Source organism: Aythya fuligula, chromosome 18, assembly GCF_009819795.1.
Source record: "Aythya fuligula isolate bAytFul2 chromosome 18, bAytFul2.pri, whole genome shotgun sequence".
Taxonomy (NCBI): domain Eukaryota; kingdom Metazoa; phylum Chordata; class Aves; order Anseriformes; family Anatidae; genus Aythya; species Aythya fuligula.
In genome coordinates, this window is record NC_045576.1 from 2,186,334 (window position 1) to 2,213,128 (window position 26,795).

Genomic DNA, 26,795 nt, shown 5'->3' on the forward strand with positions numbered 1-26,795 from the left:
GTGCATCAAAGAGCAGGGAGATGAAGGTGATAAGGTGCTCGTTCAAACCACACAAAGGCAGCGTATCAAAAGATCCAGGAGGCAACTGGTTTGACAAACATCCTTTCAGGGTGCTCGCAAAGGAGAACATACCGCACAAACAACCCGGCACCGCATTATTTCTTTACAGGCCCACGGGTTCCTGTCCTGCTGAGCGAGGACGAACGCTGCTCTTACCCCAAGGAGTAAGAGCACCCCGAGACATGGCAGGGACCATGATTGACCTTCACTATGTGGACTGCAAAACCCCACCTCCAGGGAGCCTCTACTCCTTAAATCAAGAGATGCAGGCAGCAGAGAAGTGAAATAAGAGCAGTGGGGCACTGGCGCAGGCTGCCCCAGGAGCTGTGGGTGCCCCATCCCTGGCAGTGCCCAAGGCCAGGCTGGATGGGGCTAGGGACAGCCTGGGCTGGGGGCAGGGGCTGGAACCAGGGGGGCTTTAAGGTCCCTTCCATCCCAAAGCACCCTGTGATTCTATGCAATGGAGAAGCTATTCCAAAAACTGGCTGTCAAAACCCAGCGCGAGCCCTTCCTGAACCCTGGCATTGAAGAACCAACCCAAACCAACCACTGATGAAGCCACAGAGGGCAAATGCAAGAGAGATCTGCTTGGGTGTCAGTGCCCACATCTCTGCCCATCATCTCACCCGTGAACCTCCTCACCCACCCACACCACATCAGCTTGCTAAGAGCACCACCTCTCTAGCTGCCAAGTAAAGGTGCAGGCTTGAGAATGAAGTACACTGCTGAAAAAATTCCCTTAGCTTTGATTTCTTGAGAAGTCGGCGGTAGCATCAACCCAGTCCTGCACCCTAAAGGACTGTCCCCTCTCTCCTTATCCATGGAGCAAGGGCACACTACAAACATGAAACACACCAAGACCCCATGATGCTGTCTGCTGCACTTGCACATAGCAAAAGACCATCATGCAATCATACAACAACAGGGAAGACAATGTTGTTATCCCCCCCACCCTTTTCTTGGGGTGAGGAGGGAGCAATGGAAGACACCAGAAATTAAGGATCTTCTCCAAGGACAGGAAGGAGAATCTGAAGCAAAAACCTGTAATTTAATGCTGTCTGCACAAGCCCAGTTCTGTCACCTTTCTCCATCTGGTTTGACAGGGAGCACAGGAGAGGGGTACAGGCACGTGGCCAGCTCACGCATACCCTGCTCCAAAGTGGGACACAAAAACCTTATCAATGGGTGAGCAAGGCACATCCAGAGCAGGATTTAGGGGTAAATGACTCAGGCTGTCAGGAAAAGGCACGGGACAGGATCACCCGGTACGGGGCTGGGAAGCAGGCCGAGGGGGGACCCAACACAACTGGGGCTGGGAAGACTTGCCTTCAGGGCACCAGTGAGCAAAAAGAGCAGAGCAGCTCCAAGGATCAAGGCAGACTCAGGGGTCTGGTGGCGAGTATGCGTGCAGGGAGCAACATGCCAAGGAGAGAAATTCAAACAGAGTTCTGACTGCATGCTGGTGGCAGAGACATCAAGACCAGGGTGGTTTTTCACAGGAGCAAAACCACCAACAGGTGAATTGGATATTGGGTTTATTGGATATTAATTTAATTGGATATTGGAAGGATGGGAGATCCCAGCAGCATCTGAGGCAATCTGTGCCTTGATCTGCTCTGGAAGAAGATTTTCACAGCAGTTTGCCCCTGCTCTGGGATAGTTGGAGCAGCACATCTAGAGTCTGAATGCAACAGATAAGTGACAAGACATTATATGAACTGGTGACTTTAAAATTGTTGTGGGATTTCCACGTAACACAGGATTCTGAGAAAACCATGGTATTTGGAAGTGAAACGGGAAAGAGGATTTTGGTGTTTTCATCTTAAAGCAGAAGATAAAACTTGTGGTACCAGAAAATCTGCATCTAGAATGAAAACAGCATCTGTCAGGAAAGATCACCACGTTGAGGGACACTTCACAACAGGAATGGAGCAGATGAAGCAGCAAGAAATGCTTTGCAGCAGTAAGAAATTAAGATTTGAGTTATTACCAGCCTAGCAGCCTGTTCAGCATACAGCAGCATGGACACCTTGGGACTTGAGTACTCCTCAAACACAAGGGTAACGTTGTCTTGCTGAACTGCAGGGGCTCATTTACACCAGCACTCGTGAGAACTGGAAAGCTTACTAAGACGTAGAGCTCACTCCTTGTTCTCACCATGCCTGAGAACGGGGCTGAACGAGAGACTCCCACCACAGAGCAGGGAAAGCACCTAACGTGCAAAAGCGGTTTCGGCGTCCTTTTAATATCAAAGAGCACCTCCAGAAGGTAACACAAAGGGGACGAAGCAGCACCCAGGCCTCAGGTCCATGCAGACATGGGCAGCCCTGCAGCAGGCACCAGGGGTCCTGCAGGGCTGGGGGCCAGGGCAGCGCCTTGCAGCAGCGTGGGGAGGGGGGGCTCAGCCCAGCACGAGAAAATGAAATGTGAGATGTGATTCATCTTGGCAAAGTGCAGACAGCTCAGTTCAGACACCTCTGTGAGCTGTTTACCTGGCTGCTTGGGGGCTGCTCGGCCCAGCCGAGGGGCATCGGAGGCGTTCCCTTGGTCCCACGGCTCCTCTCCACTGGGTGCTCCAAGGCATCACCCCTAGCAGCTAGGCAGAGCTGGGCTGGATGAGCCCAGCCATGGACTCAGACCACAGATGGCTTCTTTGCAGAAAGAAGCCCAAATTAATTCACTATACACATCTGCAAAAGAAAACGGCTCCATTGGAAGGCTCGGTGGTGCTCATCTGACCGTCTGCAGCCAGGGCACAGGGAGCTTCCCCAAGCAGCAGACCATGAGATGCTCCAGAGCCAAGCGCCACTCCGCAGCTGCACGTCGGCCACTTCGGCAGCCGCTCCTCCTGCCAGGCTGCTGACCTGGCCCATGGACACAGCACACCAGTGCACAGCAAAAGGAAACATCTCTGGGCAGAGGGGAAAGGTCCCCAGCTTAGAAAGGAGATGAGAAACACCAGTGAAACCGAGAGATGAAGCATTGTCCCCAATGGTGGTGAGAAAAAAACATTCAGGAGAGAGAGAGAACCAGGAAAATTGCCTCTTCCCTGTAATAAGTAGCCTGCAGTCATCAATTTTGCATCTAGTATTTTGTCTGCAACAGCAAACCCATTGGGAAAAGCATCTGGGACATCATACAGCAGCTAAAACTTGAAGATACAGAGCACCACGTGCCAAGGGCCGGGCAGGGGAACCAAGGGCAGGGAAGAATTACAGGTCCAGGCAGGGACTCCACAGAACACCAGGCAGGACTGACATTTTACCGCTCAGTGCAACTTGTCCAGCCCCGCTTTGCTCTCAGGGAAGAGTGACTGACCGCACCAGGGAGGTAAACACAGCAAGAGCAAGACCGAAGGGAGGGGGAGAAAGGGAGGAACATCACAACCACGAACCTCCACACACACGTGTGTGGTGTGTGACGTGGGAGCTGGCGGCGCTCAGCATCACGTAGCCCTGAGCAGCAACTCCAAAAAAAGAAATACACCGCGGGCAGGTCCCCGTGCATAGAAAGCACAGGCGGCGCGGTCGTGGAAAGCAGGTTACCCACGGGTGCAGGTCTGCACGGCCACCGCAGCTCCGCTGCGCACGCGTGGCCTCTTGCAGAGCTGGGGGAGGAGGAGAGGCTGCCTGGGTGGCGGGGGAGAAGTATTTTGAGCCTCCGTTGAAGTAGGGCAACTGGGTTTTGGGCCGTGGATCCTGCAGTACCGGAGCTTTTCGGTGGTTATCACAAGTGGTTTGTTATCCCAGCTCCCTCCGGTACAGCTTTGCGCTGCTCAGCTGCCACTAAGTACACCCGATAGAAGAGAAAGCCAACAGGAAGCTGAGAAATGCTTAAGACGTGTCAGCCCTGCACAGATATCTCCATCTGAGCCCTTTGCATTGCTGCAATGGGAATTATTTAACAGGATTTCCCAAATTCCATTCCCAGGATTACCTGTATTAGCAGCCAGAGCTTAAGGCTAAGGCTTATGGGGTGCAGAGGCTGTGAGCTCCAGGAAAATAAAATCCAGAGGTGCAAACATCACCTCCAAACCACCACCACTTTTCATTTCAGACTTGGAGAGAAAGGCTCCATGGGAAAACACAGGAGCAATCAGTCCTGATACCACACACCTTTGCTGTCTTTTACCCTGGGATCTGCTGTTGCTGAGCTGGCAAAGTCTCAGATATGTTTTGCAGCGCCAGGAGCAGGGATCACGTTATAGAAGTGAGCCTGTATGTGCTCTGGGAGTTGGGTACCAGCTGCGGGTCACCACGACAGGCGGCCTTAGGACCAGCCCCAACGATCACAGGGATGCTGCTTAGGGTTAGGTTTAACAAAAACAAATTAAATCACCATGGAAGCAACAACAGGGTTGCAAGAAACTTGGCAAAGAGAACAAAGTAATCAGATAAACTGTTTCAAGGTGAGCAAATTCCTCAGTGAACTGGTCTGAATTTCAGCAAAACTCATCTGCTTGAGGGTGCGAAAGGCGAGGAGTGGAGGGGGTCTCAAGGACTCAGAACAAAACCTTTCAACCCATCATTTCGAAACAGCGCTTGCACTCATCTGACTGTGATTCAGAAAGTAAAAATCAAGCCAGAAATGAATGAAACTTCTCATTTCTGACATTTTCCTCCACACACCAGTATTTAGGTTCTCATTGCCGTGAACAAGCCCGCACTAAGGCAGTTCTCCCGGGGACTAGCCCCACACCGATTTCCAATGACACTGGGTGGGGGCACTGGCACCCGGCAGGTGCCTGCCACCAAGAACGCTCCTGTGCCAGCTCCCCCTCCCCAGCACCCCAAGACAGCCGCAGCCCAAAGCCCTGACCCCACTCCTGCAGCTCAGGGGCTCACCAACCACCCCCTGTATGGAAACCCTGGTGTCAGCCCCACGACACAGGCAGGAGGAACATCTCCCCCAGACCAGAGCGTGAACTTGCAGCATCCCACCTGGGCACGCTCAGACGAGGAGAGCCAGGTGCTCCGCTCGCACCCTGGAGAATATTATTTTGTTTTATGAATGGAAAAGACTTTCAATCATTTCCCAGCTGGCTGCCCCTCTGGGAAGGGCTGACCGGGAGCGCCTGGCTCCGCAAGTCCAGCACAGCCCCGAGCGCCGCGGCTGACCTGCCAGATGGCTGAGAGCAGGAAGGAGCTCGGCTCAGCTCAGCGCCAGCGGCACGGGTGGATTGTTTATCTGCTGGTTCCTGTTTTTAGTTTTGTCTCTGTTTTCTTTCTTTGTTCTAAAATTGTGGTGCAATGGCAATACCTGGTCTGAATGACACAGGCTTGCTTTGAAGTACAAACCAATTCATTTTCTTACCTAATAAAAGGACAGAGACCCCAGCCCCAAAGCAAGCCATGAGCACATTGACCCCCACATTTGCTTATAAGCTGAACTGGAGCAGAGATTAACTCCAGAGCTCACTGTGTGAAGGCAGAGCCCTCCCAGATACAGGGCTATCAGCAGGGACACCTCTCCCGGGATGAATCCACCAGCTCTGCATACTGGGAGACCAGTCCAAGCGATGATGGGATTAGCCAGCAGCATGTATTCAGGGCTGAGGAGCCAATCTGCAAACTGAGATCCAAATCCTCATTGTAGGTTTCTCCGAGGACATCGCGGAGCTGGCACAGGGCCAGCTGGTGCTGGGCACCTGCACCCACTTGGCAGAGCTTTCCCCAGTCCCAAGCACAAGGTGGACAGGAACAATGGCTTCACCAGGAGGTGGGTGCCAAGAAGTCTTGGACCCCAAGACTTCTTGCTCATGTACCTGGTGGGCTCACTGCCAGGATCCTTCTCTCACCGAGACAACAGACATCAGTCCAAGAGGTGACCCACGGGCAGCTTGGGGATTTGATGCTCCTTGGTTTGGGGCCACGGCAGGCCAGAAAAACCCATCAGCCCTCAGAGACAACAGGGCTCCTGAAGGATATGGGGCACTGACACAATTGGGACACCCTTGCTTCCCCCTTGCTCCCATCACAGCGCTGATGCCCTTGGGCAGGGCCAGCCACATCCCCTACCCCAGGGGGTCTGAGGAGAGCTTGGAGCCCATTTGGGGCAGCCCGGTATAGGATGAGGCCAACTGCACCCCGCGCAGCAGCACCAATAGGTCACTGTAAGAACGAGCCCTCGCCAGCCCCAAGCCACAAGCACAGATGGGAGCGAGCTGTGCTCCAGCTGCAGTTCACAAGCAGACATCCTGCTGGGCCAGGCTACCAGAAGCTGTATTTTTAGCAAATGAGGACTGAGCCCCCAAAGTGGCCTGTTTGCACTCCTTTCCACGCAGTCCCTGCCTGGCTCCAACAACTCTGACCTTGGCTTCAACCTGCAGGTCCCCCAGCTCCATCCTGCACCCTGAACCAGCTTTCAGCTCCCTCTCAGCCTCATACCTGACCCTTTCCATTGTCTGTTGCTCCATTCCTACCTCCGTGTCCTTTTGCCACAGCCATCCAATGGAGCAGCTGAAACTGGGATGCTGCATCAGAGCCATGGGCACTGGTCTGGGCAGAGCCTCCAACAGGACCCTGCACCCAGATCAACCAGAACCACAACCTTTGGGAATTATTCACCCCCCACCTTCCCTCAGCACCAGATCTGGACACCCTTATTCTCAAACCACTACTTCAAGGAAAGAAAAACATGCTGCTAGCCACATGGTGATAGGAACCGAGGCCAATGGGGAAGGCAAAGTGACTTTGCCCAGGTGACACAGGAAGGCAGTGGCAGGACAAGAGCCACACTGGTGTCCTGGCACCAACTTAACCCAGCACATTTCACCCTCTGAAAGCTGCTACAAAATGTGGCCGCTGCATTCATTCTGGGCTTTTCTCAGCTTTTTCACCCTATTTTATCTACGACACTCACTGCTCAGGACACATTAATTGAGGCGGTCACTTGAAGATGGTTTCTTGTTTACAAAAAGTGCCTAAATAGTCTTTTTTGAAAGTAATAATAATATATTGCAATGATGCAGATGAATAATGTATTGTTTCAATATATGAAATAATAACATTGAAAATCAGTACTACCACTAATAATGAAACAGCACAAGTTCAGCAAAGCGAGGCCACTCTGCTCTGCTGGGACAGGGCTCAGAAAAAGACCTTTGGTTTTCCTCCTCAGTGCTCCCTGGCCAGCAGCTACTTATTCCTCCTTCCGTCTTACCTCCAGGGAAACCCTAAGTGGTTTCTTTGCTTTTAACTTCCAAACGTTGTCTCGAAATTAGCAGGTCTCTGGTTTAGACAGTCATGTCTCACATCTGCCGGCTCCTGGGAGGGATCAAAAGACCCAGCACACTGATCCAGGCACCTCCCTGGGAAGTCTGTGTTCCCTTGGGAATAGGCTCCACTCCCCACATTTAATTGGGAAAGTGTAAATACCTGCCTAATTAGTTAGCCTGATCGCTCTGCCTTTAGCAGAGATTAGCAGGCAATTTGCCCCAGCAGCGGTGGGTCCCTTGGGCTGGGCAGATAAGCATCTACTTTTCTGGGAGGGCAACTCTCAAGTGGGTTGAGTGCAAATTGCTTTTGGTCACAGCTTTTTTTTTTTTTTTTTTTTTTTTTTTTTTTTAAAATTTTGGAGCTATTTCTGCCCTTCCCCTCAACTCTTTGCCTACAGAACTCCTTCTAGCAACTGCACTTCTCTGCTTCTAAATGCTGCCATCCTTTTCACAAGTACAAGCAGCGCTTGACCCACATCACCCTAGGGCTTTGATTTTTGCATCGACCGAGGCAAAATCCATCCCACTTTGGGCCAAGTTAGCAGACAGCATAAGGAGAGCAGAGCACATGCTGTGTCCATGGCCGGGTTTGCCTACAGCCATCCCTGGTCCCCACAGCAGCGACGTGGATCCAGCAGCTGAGGGATGCAGCAAAGCCAGCGCCTCCCTCGAGGCAGCAACGTTGACAGCCCCAGCAGCCTGTTTGTGCCCACTGAAGCTGGCATCCACCATGACTTTCAAAAATTGCCGAGCATCCTCCTCCCTCCAGAGCTTTTGAATATTTGCCTCCCGTTGGACACTACGCAATAAAAGTTTACCCTGTGGTCACATCAGGAAGCCTGTGCTAAAAGCACTGACCTGCTCTCCATGAGCAGGGGCTTCGCTGCGCTTCACCCCGCTGCTCCCAGCCAGTGACAGGGGATGCAATGTCCCCTAAACAACCAGAAAGGTGAAACCAGATGGTGGGGCAGACCCCCGATGTGGACCCCAGTGATGGAAGCTGTGCTGAGCCTCCATCACTGTGGGCAATGCACAAGATCACCCTCCTCTGCAGAGACCCACCTCCTGCTCCCCAACACAAGCCAAGTGGCTCTGCATATCCCAAATGCCCATTTATAAATGGGATGAGAGAACCAGCAGCATCACAAGCATCAATCAGCACCTGCGGGGTGCCCCAACGCTGGGCATCAGCAACCGAGACCCCAGCACTCGCCTCCCTGCCAGACTGCTCAGCCCTCGACCTGAGAAAAGACAGTGTCTGGTGGTTACAAAAGGAACCGAAAGCCCGCAATAGAAACCAAGAGCCCCGGTGCCATGGCATGGTGAGTGACCTCTCTGGGCCTCAGTTTCCTCCTCTGAATGCAGAGGCAAGGCCCCCACTGCAGCAAGCCCTGACAGCCCATGTGCGAAGCGCCAGCAGATGGAGGTGGCAGCATTATTCTCCTTCCATCCCCTTATTTTTAATGCCTGATGTAGCCTTCCCAATCCCATTTATGACCCTGGCAGGTAAGGCTGGCAAAACAGGCCATATCAAAAAGCATATTAAATATATATATATGTATATATATAATTTCACAGATGTTATTTCTAACCCACAAGAACCACTTGCCTTAACCAAGATATCCTGCCATGGACACCTCAGAAGCACAGCACCCAGATACCCATCCTCGAACCTCTCCAGCAGTAAAATCGACGATGCACAATCAGAACAGCTCGGGCAGCAGCAAATCAGAGAAATTAAGCTGCACGTGAGAGGGACATATTCTCAACAGCAGCACACACAGGGGAGCTGCAGGTCCGACCGCTAGCACCAGAACTGCCTCAAAGCTGTTTTTTAAAATCCAAATTCCTAAGAAACAAAATAGAGAACTGCATTGCCCAGACTATTGCAGCAGCCACTCAGCTCTGTAAATCTAATTAATGAGCCAGGAAAAAAAAAAAAAAAGAAAAAAAAAAAGAAAAAAAAAAGAAAAAAAGTGTCATTCGTTTGCTAACTACTTCACCCAGCGTTGCCAAATAGACAGATAAAGGATTTAGCTGGGGCCCTATTCCAGCCAAAGGAGCTGGGAACCTGGCAGGGATCGCAGAAGATTAGAGAAGGGTGAAAGGAAAAAAAGAGGAGGAAAAAAAAATCCAAATAGATTAGCACTTTCCAAATGCAAGCATGTAAATCAGCTTACGCTTTGTATAATGCCACTGTTGTGAGCGTCTGGCTGCGGGTCTGCTTACAGCACCGCGTCGCAGCGCAGAAGTCCCAGCTGAGCCGCGGTTTATTTGGGCTCAGGAATCTCACGCCACCAACTCCCTCACAAAAACAGCGGTTTTGTTTTTACCAGCTTTGTAAATTCTCACAGGAAGCCAATTAGGGGAAACCTGGGAACAGAGGAAGATTCATAATTGCAATTAAGGCTTCAAAGCGCTTATCCCAAGTGTGGCTGTTAAAATTAGAGCCGGGGAAGAAAATACCTTTGAAACCTTGAGCTTTCAAACAGCCCCAGGCTGGGAGTGCTTCTCACTCTGTATCAGCCATCCCCTCGCAGGCAGGAGCTCGCCTGAGGTGGATAGACAGGACAGGCTCCAGGCTGCACCACCTCTGCGGGCACTTTCACGCATCTGCCTCCTGCCTTTGGGAAGAAAGCTCAGCCCTGTATGCATGAAACCTTTCCCCACACCACCACTGAAAGCTTTGGTGTCAAACAAAATCTTTGCTCCATCTCTGTGATGTTCTCTACTCATAGGTCCTCTCATCACCATTGCAGCATCCCCAGCAAGGACAGAATAGCTTGCAGACTAAGCTGCCTATGAGGATACCAGAGATTTGGGTTTAAATCTATCTGCTGCTATCAAAGTGACCCAATGATCGGGCAACACTTATTCTTAAGACCAATACCTTTCATATTGTCAAAAATGAAGACATTCTCTTAGAAGGTCAGCAGTTTCAGCAGTAATCTGCACACTGAAAAGGAATGCCTAAACAATCCAAAAAAAAAAGTGTTTATTTGGACTGCTCTGCCTATTTGCAAACCAAAACCCACAACAGCAGCTCAGCATAAACAGTGCTGTGGCTGCACCAAGAGCTGGGAAACCTGGCTCTGCAGACACTCCTGCAGCAGCACTCGCATGGACTTCTCTGTCACGATGGGTTGGAGGTGGCTCTGCTGGTTGTGCTTTGATTTTCAAGGACAAAAGCTCCAGTTCAAGTTCAAACATTACCAGAGAGGTGCTCCACGTGCTGGAGCTTACCCTTACCTCTCAGACAAAGCTGCAGTCAGGTCTTGGCTTGAGATTCACAACCCAACCAAGCAAGTGATAGGAGCCGAACCATGCCTTCTCAAGCTAGCAACCCTGAAAGAGGCAAAAACTGAAAGTACTCTGTGATCTGCCCTAATCTAACATTCCAGCCCATGGCCTGGGCTGGACCATTTCAGCTTGGAGCCAAGCAGATCAGCCCTATGAGTGCCTCAGTCCTCCAGCAGCAGCTGATCAAGATCAGGGCTTTTTGCATGTTGGATGGCGTCCATGATACTGGCAGGACTGGCCAGACTCTTCTAACTGAGGTCACAAACATATCCAGTGTATGTGTATCTACATGATCCGTAATCTCCTATCGAGTCCAGTCCTTCTCTTGCAGAGAAGCTCAAGTAGGAAAAGCACAAGTTAGAGGAATAACATATCCTCACTAGGACAACCTGCAGCCTGGCACTGTCTGCAGTACATTGTCCCCCTTCACATCCCTCAGCAGAAATGCTGGTGGCAGACCATGACAGGGCCCTGAACATTCAGACTTGCTGGGCCAGCATGCTCTTGGTAAGAATAAGGGTTGAGAAGAGCTGAGAGAAGAAAAAGTGACTCACCCAAGGTGTTAGGGCAGGCCCCTGGTAGACCTGGAAGAGACCACCAGGTCCTGTACCAGCCATGGTGCTGGACTCACAGACAGTCCCTCTGCCTGCCCTCCCTGCCAGCAGGCACAGACACATCCCTAGTGATGGCACCTGATCTACAGACAGCACTTCCAGTGCACAGCTTTCCTTCCAGCCCCTCCTAACCCCAAACAACATCATAATGCTCCAGTAGCAGGGCTGGGGTTAAGGATGCAAAGCCCACTCTCTCCTCAGCAGGGACACATGCTCTTCCTCCACCCAGCCCCACAAAGCCCTGGTGCTTCCATGGTGGTGGCACTCATGCCTGGCGTGGAGGAGGACAGGTCCTCTGTGGCTGTGCATGGACCAGGAACCCACAGCAGCGCAGTGACTTACCCTCAGTTATCTTCAGCCACAGCACGCCCCTAAACATGTCTGCTTTCCCCAACGTGTTCACAACAACTTTCTTCCAATGGCCCCATACTCCCTACCAGCTGCCTTAAGCCAGAGCTGAGTCGTTCTCAAGGATTTTGTGGATGATGCTCGGGGTCTACTGCAGGATCTGCCCTGTGGCCTTGGGAAGTCATTTGTGTATCTGGAAATGTGTTGGCTTTATGTATTTTTGCATAAGCTACTTTCCCTGTGGTGTTTTCTCCCTATCACTGAGCACATAGGACCTGCTAATCAAATGAGGTCAAAGAAAATTCCAGCCAAAACCCCAGCAGCCTCAGTTCTTCCCCAGCAGCAGCCACCGGCATCCAAACAAGCATAGTCCATGTGCGGATGTTCCCTGTCCCTCCTCCAGCAGCAGAAGTAACCCCATGGGACCAAGCGACAGGCCACAAGCCGGGCTGACATCTAAGCAAGCCCAGCACAAGCAAGGAGACGGACTTCCAGTCTCCAAGGGCAGAAGAACTGCCGAGAGCAGCTCTCCAGAGCAAAGGCTGTCGCGGCTGCAGCCCACCCGGCCCCCAGCTCTCATTACGCACCGAGCAGACTTCCCGTCTGAAGAGGAAGCCGCAAGGCGTGCGGCTGAACCCCTCGGCACAAAAACATTCCCCTCCCCGCCGGCTGAAGCTCGGGGCTCACACATCGAGATGGTTTCCAAGAGCAACCCACACTTCTGCATTTTCTACGGAGATCTTCTTACTTCACCTTCCTGCGCTCGCTGGTGCCAAAAGGAGAAGTGCTGTGGCGCCGGGGGAAGTTGTGCCACCATTTCCTACTCTGGACAATGATTTCAGTCTCCTGCCACATCCAAGAGCCACACGTGGCACCCGCCACGCCACGCCAGCGAGCTGCGCGGCTGTTAGCATGCAAAGACCTCTGGTTTGGGCCTGGCAGTTCCAGGAAGCCGAACAAAGGCTTTTAACAAAATATGAAAACAAAGACCACAAGCAAATGACCCAGACAGAAGTAACTGCGCTGCCCCTTGGCACTTGCTAGGCTGGAGGACGCCAAGGCGGGTGTGCGGCTGGGCAGCGGAGAGGCCAGGCCCAGAACCACACGGGAAGGCTGCAGCCCAGGTCTGTGCACTGACACTCAGAAAGTGTCCAAAACTGCAAAACTCCCCCAAAACTGCAGCACGCACTGCTTGGTTGGGCTCATACAATCCCCAGGAAAGAGACAAACCAACCACCACTGACAGACACCTGAAGGCAAGACTCCTGCCTCCGCTTATCTCCGGGGTTTCCACCCACTTGCTCAAGGTAGGTGCCAAGGGCAGGATACACACACACCTCCCACAAAGCTTAGGTCTTTCCTTTAATCTGGTTAGCAGATCCAAGGATCACTCCAACAGTTATATGGAGAAGACTCATTACAGTCATAAGAATTTGAGGGTCTGCTGACAACAACAGAATCATCATCTTTAGAGGACAAAATCTCCCGTCTCCCTTCTCTGAAAGAGTTTGCTAAGCCCCAGCATCAGAAGCTTCCTACAGCACAGAAAGAGAAGGCTTAACATATTCCCTGCTTTAAACTTACTGCTGTAACCTTATCACCAGAGAGGCACCTCTAGATATTTTTAGAGGTAATATCTGCTGGCACAGGAATTACAGTGCATTAATTAGCAGAGAGGCACATACTGACTGTCACAAGGTCACAAAGCAACATCCATAATTTACACTTCCTTGGGAGTTACTGAGAAAACAGGACATACAAGAGCCATCACAAGATCTAACGTCTTGAAGAGTTCCGAGCATAGAGGTTCACATTTCCCGCAAACAAACATTAGCAAATTTAATTTCTCAGATGTCCCAAATCCTCAAGGACTGCAAAACTCAATGGGTGCTCCTTGGCCATGTTGAATCAGTCACTAGAAAGAAATTCATGGGATTACTAAACCATAATGCATCAGTCTGATGGCTCAGGTAAAAAATAATAATAATAATAAAAAAATAACGGGTGGTCAACATTTGCTCTCCTCGGGATAAACCACTATGGAAACATGTTTATGTTTTAGTACCAGCAGCCACTCACACTCCCCAGCAGACATACACAGCTTCAGCCTTTTGGATGCCTGGGGTACCTTAAATCTGAGAGCTGGAGCCATCGCCTTCACGGCTAGTTAGGACTAGGGAGTTTTACATTGATCAGTAATACAGATGGACAGATTCACTTTCCTCAGCTATTTTGACGGTTCCTCAAGAAGTTCATAGCCTGACTTCACCCTCCCCACCCTCTCTTCTTCCCAAGCTTCCTCCACCAGGTAAAAGTTACTGGCAAGGAAGCGTTAGAGTAACTCAGGCCATGACAGGACCTCCTGCGCATCCCCGCTGCCTGCACTGAGACCATCAGCTGCGATAACCAGCTGCAACCTCAGAGCATTGGACTAGGAAAAGGTAGCACACAGGTCTCACCACCACTGGGCAGGACAACCCTGCTAGAAGAGTGGATTGAGTAGGATAGCTTGGTTCTCCTCCAAAAAATCCCCATAGCACAGCTGCTACAACAGAGAACTGCTGTGTGATGCAAGACTGAGTCAATACTCACCACCATCAAAACAGGCAACTGTGACATTATTTGCTCATAAAATGCTTGACCATGACAAGGATTCAGATGACATTAAGCCATCCAGAGCTGGCTGATGGCTAGGTCAGGTCCAGAAGTGGTTTATTCCTATGGACAGCTGCTCCCTTTCTGCCAGAGCTGTTTCCACCTTCTTCTCTGAACACCAGCAGCCCTGCTGGCAGCCCCATAAAGGCTCTTACCAACACACTGAAGCACACAGTGAACAAAGAAAGCCATGAATAATACCTTTATGAACCTGCTGCACAACCAACATATCAAGGCAAGGAAGATCAGCAAAAACTCTCGGTGTCTTGTTTCTTCCATCAAGGTATTTAAAGCTGATGACTTCAGGATTACCATCCAGTCAAAAAACAATGGAATCCAAGGCATGAAGCAAGACAACTGAGAAAAAAAAAAAAAAAAAGAAAGAAGATCATCTGGTGACTTTGGAGAATCCACATCTACTATCTACTCTACTATAAAACTCTGAAGTAACACCGAGTCCACCCCAGGGGTAGGATTCATCTCCTCCAACTTCACCTATACAAAAATAAGGTGAATTTCTAAGCAAAGAAACATCTACAGACAGTGAGAGCACCTGATGTAGACGTCAGCTCATCCCATCCAGCTTGAACCCCTCCATGGGCAGCCAGCAGAATAAGGTACATTAGAAGCCCACGTTTTTAGGCAAGCATCCTTATGCAAGATGACTCCCATCCTTGTTCCCCAAAGCTGTTTCCCACATGCAAAGCAGGAATAACCACACTTCCTTCCTTACCCAGCAGTTGCATGACCAAATGTTTCAGAGCCTGTAACAACCTCAGACAACGCAATAATGGGAACATGGAAATTGCAGTAGAGCCACTCAGTTTAGCTTTCACTTCTTTCACCCCCAAACTTGATTCATAACAAATAAAAGCAGAAGCCAATGTTTCTGCAAGTGACTTTGTCTGTTCGAGACCTCCAGGCCTCCAACTGCTTATGGTCCATTTAATGGAGCCATTTCTCTGATGAACTGCATTAGAATACAGAAAGCACAGACAAATAAGAGCAAATAAATGCAAAATTATTTGGAACACGTGAAGGCTAGCAACAGATAGTCACAAACACCAAGAGGCTGCATGCGTGGCACAAGGCAGCAGAGGTGTGGTTTCCACCCAAGGATGCATTAGCTTTCAGCCAGAGCCACGAGATGTTGCTGAAGTCAGTAGCAGAAGCCCCATCAGCCATGGCAGGGCCAATCGGAGCCCTCCCTGGGGCTGTTTAAGAGATCTGAACCGTGCTGCAACCAAGCCTCCATCCACCTCTCCCAGAGCGACAGATGTAGTCTGTTCCTCGACTTCCCAGGCTGACTGACACAAGCAGGGTCTGAACCCACAGCAGAGGAGCAAGGAAGGCTCCAGCACCCAGTTGCCACGAGGGGATCACAGGGGAGCACTGCCCTGTGGGGCTGTCACCACACAAGGCTCACTCCTCTTCTCAAGGTTCAGTCATTTTTTAAGTTAAAAAATTAATCTGGTGGGGCTACCCTGTAAGTGTACAAAATGGAACCGCAGCAAAATTTTAGTGATTTCAGAGTGAAACCACCACGTCTCCTGGTGATGAGCTTCTCATCACCATGTAACTGACTCCAGCTCCAGGGAGCTGCACCAAGAGTTTATTTCCACTTTATGGAGCAGAAAAAAACATCTCCTCCTAAGCTTTACCAGAGATACCACAGTATAGCGTACTGCAGAACATGGTGCAAGAGCTGGATGTGGGCTGAGTTCGCAGGCAGGCGCAGATAGCTGCCACACCAGGACACACCCAGAGGAACACGCTGGTAGTGAGAAAGTCACAGCAGACACCCAAAACCTGAATGTAGACTAGCAGCCTCAGAGCTGGCAGGGCTGAAGGCATTGCCAGCAGCTTCTGGGCAATTCTCAGCTAGTTAAGAGAAATATGATCACAGAAGCAAGTACTAGCTGGTTTCACAGCATCACTACCACCTTCCCCATCAGCAGTGCTGGCAGCAAGTGAAAACATGAGGTAGAAATAGCCCTTTTCCAGCCCTGGGGTCTCAGGGGAGCTGATGGGAGGCACAAGAACAGCAGCCACAGATGTGGGTGCTGGTTTCAGCCCTCTGGGCATCTTCAATTTGCAGTGGGGGCACAGCACCCAAACTCCTTAACACTGGACACTGAGCAGACCAGCAGTAGCTTTAGGAAGCCAAGGGATCTCCCAGAGACAGAATTCAATTGAGGGAGGATTGCAGCATTTTGTACCGACTTTGCGTCTTGACCAGGGCTCAGACCAGTCAATTGGAGGTTTGCTGCTTCCATGTTCAGGCCTGCACTTGAGAGCAACTATGCATTTCCTTCAGAAACATAAATAGCCTGAGATGCATGGCAGACTCATACATGCTGAAGACACTCACAGATTATCCTGGAACTTTCTGTAAGCAAGCAATTCCCTCACTGCAAAGTTAGCGATGTGAACAGGGCATGGAGACCAGAGTCCCATCAGGCCCTGACTCCAGCAGTAATGCTGACGGGAAACTGAAACCACAAAAGTGAGACAGTGTCCAGTGCAGAATTGTCTGCTGACCTCCCTACCAACTATTCTGCAAACTGAGACTTCCTCCTGGCTTATTTTTAAAATGTTCTTTTTTGCAATTACCACTTTTCAAGACAGGATCTCGTGCATTCTTGACAAACAGATAATGGGGGAATTCCACTTGCTACCCCTGTGAAGACATGATGTATTTTGATGCCGAAAAATAAGAATCTCTAAATTAGTCCCACCGAACCATCACCGAGAACAGTTCTGATGGTGCCTTCCCCCTTTCTCCTAAAAGACACTTCTCTTTATGCAACCTCAGTGACTCATGGCAGGTCCTTTCAATCAGAGATATTCTTACCACTGGCAAGACGCTGCCTTTATCTCCAGCTTGAACCATGGGCTGTACCCTTCATCTCCATATTCCATTATTTTCAGCTCTTGTAAAAGTGCTCATGAACTGCTTGAGTCTCAAGCTTTTGGGAAGTGAGAAGCATAGGGAGCAACATGTCTCCCCGCTGTTCTTTGAATTAGGTCAATTACTTCTTGCAGTGATTTCTGAAGGCAACTGCAAAAGTCCCACTCCTGGAGATGCTGAAAGACAAGCTTCAGATTGCAGGACAGGGAGAAAACATGCCCTGCTGGGAGCGGAAAATGGGATAAATGCAATCACAAAAAAGGCTGCTGTAAAGAGGAGGAGAATAGTCTATACCCATGTTCTTAAGGGCAGAAAAAGCAGCAACAGTCTTGAATCGAGTGACATGAGCCAAGTGGCCCCTGCCCGAGGCCAGGGAGAGACTCCCAGTGGCCCTGACAGTCTTGCAGCCTTCCGTCCCCATCACCTTTTCAATCCTCCTGCCCCTAGGCAGGTGAGGACCCAGAAATCTGTGGAATTTCTTGGATTTCACCATTGTAAAGTACATCGCAACACCAAAAAATAACTTCCTTAAAAAAATAAAAAAAAATAAAAAAAAATCCAGCTTTATTCTATGCTTCCTTTTATCTCTTCTCTGTCAACGCTTTCCTCACCATCCAAAACACCAGACCAAGGCCAGTGGGTGTCAGCACCTCGAGCTTCTCTCTCAGAAGCCAAACTGACCTCTCCTCTTGCATGTGCTGGCAGTAGCAGCTCTGCCACCTGCAGCACCTGCACCTCCCTGGTACCCGAACGCTGCCCTTGCCCAGACTCTGCCAGGCACAGATGGCTGGGCCAGGACATCAGCAACCACAGCCCCACCCACGACCACTCAAAAGACTGCATGGGCTTGGCAGAACTCAGCCAGGGTAAGAGAAGCTTCTTCTTCTCATTAAAAATCAGCAGAAATTACACAGATCTGATCTGAGTAAGAAAAGGCCAGTTAGACATACTCACTCCTCAGAGAGGAAACGTGCTTGTTCCTGGCATTGATTATGAAAACCCCTCACCACATGATGCAAGAGTTAATTTTAGTTCCTATCACCCCTTATCCCGAGAGTGAAGGCTGAAGTTTCACCCAACACCACAGCCGATTACAAGCTCGGTGACAAGTGAAGCCCCAGGAAGATTTAGGTTGGAGACAGCGATGGTCTTCAGCAGAGCCTGGCTGGGCACTGAGTACTGGCAGTGTGCACCTTGGGAGCACCGAGGCTGCTCTGTGGGGATGTGGAAGTTGGGAAAGCCGTGTCTGTGTGTCACAGGAGACAACTGGGGGAGGGAAAAAATCACCAAATGCAGAATTTAGAGGAAAAAGGTGCTTCCCACAAAAAAAGGTGGTGACCCAAGCTGCCCTTGCCAAGAAGGAAGGGAAGAACACGACTCAGAGTATCAAGCGGTTCCGTTCTACCCGACGCTCACCGGTGTGGCTGCAAGCCGGTGGGACAATGCAACAGGTCCCTTTGGGAGGGTTCTGGGGGCCACTCACATGGGGGCAGAGGGGACAAGACTCCAGGTGCTCCCATACCTAACAAAGAGACCCTCCCAAAACCATGCAACCACATCTCCAGCCTGGAAGGGAGCCTGGTGCTGGCTACCTCTGGGCATGAGCCCCAACCCCAGGTGTCCCACGTGCTGCCTTGGGCCGCCACTGGGCACGTGGGACTTTTTCAGGCATGACCCTTGGGGAAAACAAACACTTTTCCTGTGGAAGGTTACATGTGGGTGCACTATCACATTTAGAATAGCATCAAACAAGTGGAAACAGTGATACCGCCTTATCACAAAAAATCACCATCAGCTATTCATTGTTCCACTGACTCGGCACTTTCTTCTGCCTCTCCAAACTCTTCCTAAGACTTCTTGTCCACCCCCAAATAACCATTACATTACTCTGCTACACTGAGTAACAGCTCAGTATTTCTGGGGGGGTTCCTTTTGCATACTTTTTCCCATTCCAAAAGCATCTTTATCCCCAGCCGGGTCCAGGACCTTCCCCATCCCCCAGCTGAGTCAAGCAGCACAGAGCCCACACAACCAGGAGTCCCCCATGGTGGAGACCCCAACCTCTGCCCCACACTGCCTTCCCCCTGTGCCACAGCGAGAGACGATGCTAATTTCTTCAGCCTATTTGGAAAAACAAGTTTACACGTGAGATTTCAATTGGCTCCCTCTCTGCTTAACTACTCCAGCTGTGAAACAAAGCAAGTGAGAGACAAAGCACTACACACAAGCAGCGTGACCATTTCAGAGGGCTTTTTGTGAGCTTTAATGCCAAGCCCACTAAATAGATTAACTTACAGCATAAACAAGCAAGTAAATCTTTCCCCCAAGGCCCTGTGTATCCAAAGGAAGCTTTAGAAGTTACTTCCTGCCATTGTGGAGGCCCTGCTGGGAACCCAGGAGCCTTTTCAGTCCCTGGCTTGGTTGCCCAAAAACTTCAGATTTGCTTCCAGCACCGCTGGCTCCAGCTCCACAAAAGACAGATGACAGTGAGGACAGGTTTGGCCGTTCCCCATCAGCCTGGGGCAGCGAGGCAGTGACTGACACTCACTTCCGAAGCTCAGGGACAGGTCTGAGCCCCACTTTGACCAGAGGAACCACCGGTACAACTGCAGCACCATCACAGTCACGAGAAGGAAGGGGATCTCCAGGTGAGGGGATAGACCATGGAGGACTGGGTGTCCAGCCGACAGCAGGATGCCAGCCCCACCATGCTGTTCAGCCCCAAGCATCTTCAAGCACCTTAAAACACTGAAATACTGCAGCAGCTTCTGCATTTTCCATTGTAGGGAGAAGTGACAAGCCCGTGGCATGAAGCCTTTCCAAGCCTTGTGTTCACCTCTGGGAAGAAGCAGGCCCAAGCTCTGCTGGAAGGCACCACAGCACCCCAGATGTACCAAACCCTGAAGGTCTGGAGAAGGAAGGGCTGCACAAAGGGAAGGTGCTGGGACCAGAGCTCTTCTGGCAGTCCCACAGTGGTGGGTGAGCTCCAAGACCCTGAGCTCTCCCTCGCTGAGGGCAGAACCCTGAGCTGGACCATCCTTTGGTCTGGCCTAGTATGGCCACCAGAGCAACATCTTCACCAGCCCAAAAAGCCATGGAGAAGACAAGCCAAGAGGAATCCTCTTCTCCACATGAAGGCCCTATCCAACACTCTGTATCCCTTCTCCCTGGCTCACTGAATGTATTTGAAGGTGACGTGCCACCACAAGTGGCACAGAGAACCCCATCCATCCCCAAATCGCCTCCAGCCAGGTAGGCACAGCCCTGACCAGCTCTGACGTGCAGGACAAGTCACCAGATCCTCCCAGTGACACACCACAGGAGCAAAAGGTGCACAAACTCACATGGCACATGCATCCTGAATGCCTTCCAGCCCTTGGTTCCTCCCAGGATGGGTGGTGGTATTGCACGGCCCTCATGCCAGCTCTTCACAAGGAGCTAAGTTCCTGGGAAGTGGCTTGATGGAGACTCCTAAGCACAGTTTCCACAGAGCCAAAGGCTTCCCCCCTCACCCCACAGCATCATCCTACAGCTGGTGATGGCGTCCTGGTTAGAGACCCCCGGTGGGAGGCTGTTGAACACCCACCAGTGCCCAGTGCTGTGAGCCAGCAGCTCAGGGGCCACCACGAACAAGGTCCCCAGGCTCCAGGTGTGCTGCGTGCCCAGCAAACATGGACTTAGACCCACACGGACACTTCTTGACTCTGCCCAAGTTCCCTAAAGGATCAAACACCCCCCAGCATTCAGACCAGATCAGCCTGAGAGTAATTTGCATCTAAAGAGCAGTCCTTTGGGGACTTCAGGCTTGATGGGATGGATTGCAATCCAGCTAATTGATCCAGGGAGGCAAACCTCAAGCAGAAGGCCTCTGAGATGAGCAGGACTCAGCCATGTCCAAGGAGCAGCAGTGAGGTCACCCAAGGCTGGGTCTGCAGGGCTGGAGACCGCTCAGTCACACACCAAGCACCCGCGCCCCGTGCACCACCGTAACCAGTGCATACGCACAGCCACGTGCGTGCACCGATTTGCAAGGTTTATCAACACAAGGACACCAAGAATGAAGAAACATTTGTGAAGTTTCACATGTACAGATTGCCAGAAACAATGAGAAAAGGGAAATGCCACCTGAAAGGACGAGAGCTTGTTTGCAGAGAAGCCTCTGAGCCGAGGGTTTAAATAGACACAGCGTTGGGGGAAGCAGCTGAAAGGGGAAATATTTCATCCTAATTTGAGACAAAAAAAAAAAAAAAAAAAAAAAAGAATAGGCCTTTGTGGAAGGGATGAAAAACACTTTTGCAAGTTCAAGACAACACTGTCCTTCCTAAGCGTGCACACACCAGACGTACACCCATGTGCTGTGTTTGAACATTAACACGGCTTTAGGATGAATATTTTAAATGCCTTGATGTTACAGCCCCAAACCCTCCGACACAAGATAAAAAGGGAGACAGATTCCCTATCACAGCACTGCTAAAGACAGTCACAAGATCAGGCTCAAAGCTGACATCATGACTGCGGGGGGACAATGCTCCAGCACGCCCTGCATTCCCAGGCGCCCTCGTCACATGAGCTGTTCACTTCTGCTTATCGCCACCCAAAATGAGGACCAGCAGCACTTCAGGAGCTGCTCTCACCCCAAGCACTACCGGAATTTCAAGCAAAGAAATAAAGCATTTGAGGGAAAACCAAGTCCCATTCCCATTGAGCCAGGAATGGTTCCCAACAGCATGGAGTCATTAAGAATTGTCACAGCCCCGCAGCATCATCCAGCCAGGTAGCATTTTCTAATTCTGCTTTTAACTCAGCAGTGGGGTTGTGCTCACATCTGTCGGCCAAAACCATCTGCAGCACTTTTCACTGCTCAGCACAGCTGGGAGGCAGTGCTGGAGCCTGCTCCAGCACCCGGCGGCTCGCCCGGCCCCGTTACGGGAAGGGCACAGTGCAGGTGGGGGCGCTGAACCACGCAGCTGTCCCAGTCAGGATCCGGCCACTGGGCTCTTTCTTACCAACAGGAGACTGGAACCTGGGTGAACTCTCAGATGGGGCAGGTTAAATACAGCAATCACACTTGAGAGGGGAGCACATCTGAGCCGAAAACAGGCAAGCCTCGAACATGAAACCCCGCCAAACGCCCGCAGCATCGGGCTGCCTTCGCACCCCTCGGAGCCAGCTCTCCTCCTGTTGCCTTCTGCAAAAGCAGCCGAGCATCTCCAGCTCCTGCAGCACGGCCAGGCCGCAGCAAGGGAGCAGATCACCCAACCGCAAGCCGAGGTGGCTTTTTTTTCCTTTTCCTTCAATGGCAGGGCTTGAAATCAGAGATGAACGGGTCTGAAGGAGCTCACGCCTGTCCACTCATGTATTCCAGATGCACACGCTATAATCACGGCTTGCCAAACAGGATACGAGCCGTAAGAAAATAAAGCATTTTATCTACAAGCTTTTCCAAGAGGGTATTAGAAACAATGGGGAGGAAATACAAAATTAACACTAGAGAAGAGCAATTGGCAGTACCCCTCATGAGCCTGTTCTTCATTACAAGGCTGCCTATTCAGTAGCTTTCATTAGGAAAATCGCATCGCAGAGCCATTCCTGACAGTGTCCCTATTTCCTAATTAAGCTTTGCCAAAGAGCCGCGTCTTTTCGTTACCGCACGGCGCACAAGCACAACAATTACCATTTCATCGCGCTCCGGCTGCTGAAAACCCTGCAATTAACGCATCCGAGGAGTCATACAGACATGTCACTGGGGAGACAAGTTCTCACGTTGTGTTAATTGGCGGCCAAAGACGAGATCATAAGGAAGGGAACACTGGTTTTCAGGGGGTTTCAGTCCCCATGCTGAGAAGGGCACTGAGCTTCTCCCCAAGCTCCCACCCAGGCAGCTGGAGAGGGCTCGGTGCCAGCGTGGGTGCTGGTGGAGGGTCCTGCCCGCACCCTCGTGTGCATCGTGCCCGTGGCACATTGACTCCATAACCAGCTGTGCCTACAGGAGAGCAAACCCCCACTTGGATGCACACAACATGGGAAGAACACAGTCCTGGGTGGTTTCTGGAGACCTCCAGTGATGGCTTTGGGTGGGTGGGCACCTTGCAATGACAGGGCTGGCAATGGAGAGGGGACAAAGGTGACCCCACACCACCTCCAGCCATGCCAGGAGTCCCGCAATACTGAGCCTCTTAGGGAAGCAGAAGAGCAGAGAAAGAGCATGAGCAGCAGAACCTGGGTCACATTCACAGGTCACATCTTTCTCCACTGCAATCAGGAATGACATTTCCAGCCCCAAACACCTCCCTGTCAGGTGAGCACAGTTGCAAAGCGTTGGGCTATGATGCAATGCCTGTGGGGGGCACAGTTTCCATAGGGAACTTACCCTTACTTACTGCCCAGGGCAAGTTCAAAGCAGAGACAAGAGGAGTTTAGAAACAGCAGGAGACTCTCCTCACTCAAAACCATCCTTGGGGCACTCACCTGAGCAGCTCTCCCCCAGATAATTCATGCACATTTTCCACTTGCAAAATAATAAAGCAAAAACAGGCAGCCCCGAAGCAGGAACAGCTCAGTGGTCACCCAAAAAGAGAAGTTGAAACTGCCCCAGGTGAGCTACGGCATGGCAAGCCTGCAGCAGTCCCTGCATCATTACAAGGGTGTCACAGCCTGGTCCCCATCACGGCTGGAGCATCGTGCTGACGGCAAAGCCACCACCACATCCCTCAGCCCTGAGGGCCACTGTGGTGTGGGCAGCATACTCTGCTGGGGCAGTGTACAGCACTTCTCTCCAGTGCTTTCATCTGGATTCAGTTCTTCTTTCTCGGTACAAAACTCACATCTTGATTTTCACGTTCAGCAAAAGGCACAAGGTGACAGTTTTGGTTTGCTTTTCCCCAAATTGGGGTGCCCTGATCTGCAGGGGTGGGGGGGGGGAAGGGTCTTGCCAGCTGCACCATCCTACAGCACCAGAGCCCGCAGCACTAGTGAAGAGCCCCTACCCCAAACTCATCCACCCTGCTGTGACAGCTTCTCCCTCTGCAAATCATCTCCAGCACTTCAGCCGTCCCCTCTTCCTCCTGCCCCTGTCGGGCTGTGGAGCTGCAGGAGAGTGCAGCAAGGAGCAGCGAGCATCCCCGCTGCCTGCCGGCAGGACCACAGCACAAGGCTAACCCAGCCCTGGACCACGCACACCTTCAGCTCACAGTGCTGCAAACCGTGCTTTGCACTGCCCGGACACCTGCAGGGCACCCTCCAGCCCAGCTCCAGAGGATGTGCCCCGGCTGTCGCCCTCCAACCTCCTGCAGTTGCTGTAACCGAGGGATGCAACAGCTGCAACCACTGCTGCTAGGCTCTCGCCCTTTATCCTCTCATCTTTCTAGGTTTATGCTCTAATCTGAGCAACACCCGCAGTTCCAAAACACTTCGCGATTGTGTTGTGGAAACAATTTGCAACTCCATCCAATTTTTTTGCTATGAGCATGAAACAGCCAAGCAGACCCATCCCCAGCACACACACACAAAAACCAAAACACTGACATCCTGCACATCCCTGGAGTCTGCAGCCTCTGCATCTAACCAAGATTTAGAAAATTACTACACATCGAAAACCTAAATAAATTGCAGCTGCTTAGCCTCAGTCCCTTCAACAACAGGATAAGCAGCAGCAGCCTGCAGCTGCCTGAGCATGTTTTCGCTGCATTCAGAGTAGCAACATCAGCACCGAAAACAAGCTACCAGCAAAGCTAATGGGTGCTGGGGCAACAGTGAGATTTTAATAAACATGAAAACAAAGGTCTGAAATCTCTTTTCTCCCGCTTTCGTTAGTGATTTGAGTCAGCCTGGCCTTTTCCTCCCCTAGGGCTTACACCATCCAAAGCAGCTAAACATCTTTTTGTGGAGGTTGCTGCAGAAGTGAGCAGAGCAGGAGGCCAGAATGGATCCGTGCGCCCCCTGGTCAGTGCTGGCCACTAAATGGGGACCGCTGGTGGCACAACAAGGCCCTGGAAACACCTGACCAAAATGCTCCTTCCTGGGCACGAGCATCAGCACAGGCCAGTGTGGAAAGCAGCACGAGGACATCTCGGGGCTGGCGCGTGTCCGGACACCAGTGCCGGAGGGATGACATGCCGCTGGGCTTGTCACATCCCAAACCACATCCTGTTGCCACAGCAAAGCCCTGCCAGGGTCACATCGCTGCCCTGCTGGGCTGAGGGGACGCTGGAGTCCCGAGGGTGCGAGGAGCAGCAAGTGACCTGAGGGCACTAGGTCCTTCCAGCCTGGCAGGGGGAGCTCCCGGTGACACCAGGTGACTCACTGCCACCCCCGCCAGAGACTCTGCCAAAACTCCAGCCGGGTGCTGGAGAGCCCCTGGGATTTCCCGGGGACCCATGAGCTGTGGGGTGGTCCCTGGGGGCCGAGCTCCACACCTGGGCCCCAGGCAGCAGCTCTGTGGGGCAGCAGGAGAAAAACAAGAGCACGCAGTCCAGAAATGAGTCACGGCAGTGGGGCCCCGTCCCCACCAGCGGGCACAACAAGCTACTCCTGGCCACGGACCCTCACAGGCTGCCAAGGGAGCCAGATAGAGGCAAGGTGGGGGGTGCACCCTTCCCAGGCTGCAAGGGGACCCCAACCCTGGGGCCATAGGGTGACCCCCACCAACGGGTGCAGGGTCCTCCCTGGGGTTGCAGAGACCTCAGGGAACCCCCCTGCGGCGTCAGCCAGAGGGGCTCTCCCAGGGCACACACACCCCTCCCAGCTGAAGGGGGGTCTCCAGTTCCATGGGGGATCATTGCCCCCACGCATTTATTTGAGCACCCCACTTAGAAGCCCCCTCACCCCCCCATATCACACACACACACCCCCAGCACCCACCGACCCCTCAGTTACACGGACACCCCTGTTACAAGGACCCCCCCCTAGAGCCACCAGGCGGACAGAGTCCCCCGGTTACAACCTGCTCCCGGTCACACGCAGGGGGCACGGCCCCCTCCGGTTTCACCGACACCCCCCCCGCCCCCGGGGGGCTGCAGCGCCCCCGCTCCCGGCCCCGGGGGTCCCCACCTGGAGGGCGGCTGCCGCCGTCGCTCCCTGCCCATCCTCGGGCTCCCCGCCGGGCTCCGCTGCGCTGCGCTCCCCGCGGGCGGCACCGGCGGCACCGGGCGGGCGGGCGGGAGGGGCCGGCGGCGGGACCCGCCCCGCACGTGTGGCCCGGCCGGCCCCGGCCCCGCCCGCACCTCCGCCCGCCCGGCCGCCGCTTCCTCCACCCGCACACCGCCCCCTCCATCCAACTATCCGACCGCTCAGCCACCCACCCCTCCGTCCGTCCGTCCATCCCTCCATCCATCCATCCATCCATCCCTCCCTCCATCCATCCCTCCATCCCTCCATCCATCCATCCACCCAGCCACTCTGTCCCCCACCTTTCTCTTCCATTCATCTGTTCTTCTATTCATCTACTGCTCCCTTCATAACATTCTCCTTCCTTTCACCCATCTATCCATCCCTTCATCCATCTGCCATTCTGACACCTCATTCTTCCATCCATCCACCCACCAAACCATCCAGCCATTCATTCATCCACCTCCCCTTGCCTCCATCAGTCCCTTTCTCTCCCTCCAGTCATCCACTTCTCCATCCCCCTCTATCCATCCCTCCATCCCTCCATCCATCCCTCCCTTCATCTCTCCATCTCTCCCTCTGTCTC

The 26,795-nt window shown here is 52.1% G+C and overlaps 1 protein-coding gene across 1 annotated transcript in view; it reads right to left on the bottom strand.

Moving 5' to 3' along the window:
* The window catches only part of PIK3R5 (phosphoinositide-3-kinase regulatory subunit 5), a 56,873-nt gene extending 30,689 nt beyond the window's left edge, over positions 1-26,184 (bottom strand). The window contains exon 1 of the mRNA XM_032199672.1: positions 26,153-26,184. The gene's annotated coding sequence lies outside the window, so the exon portion shown is untranslated. The remainder of the gene's footprint in view (positions 1-26,152) is intronic.
* Positions 26,185-26,795: the final 611 nt, after the last annotated feature.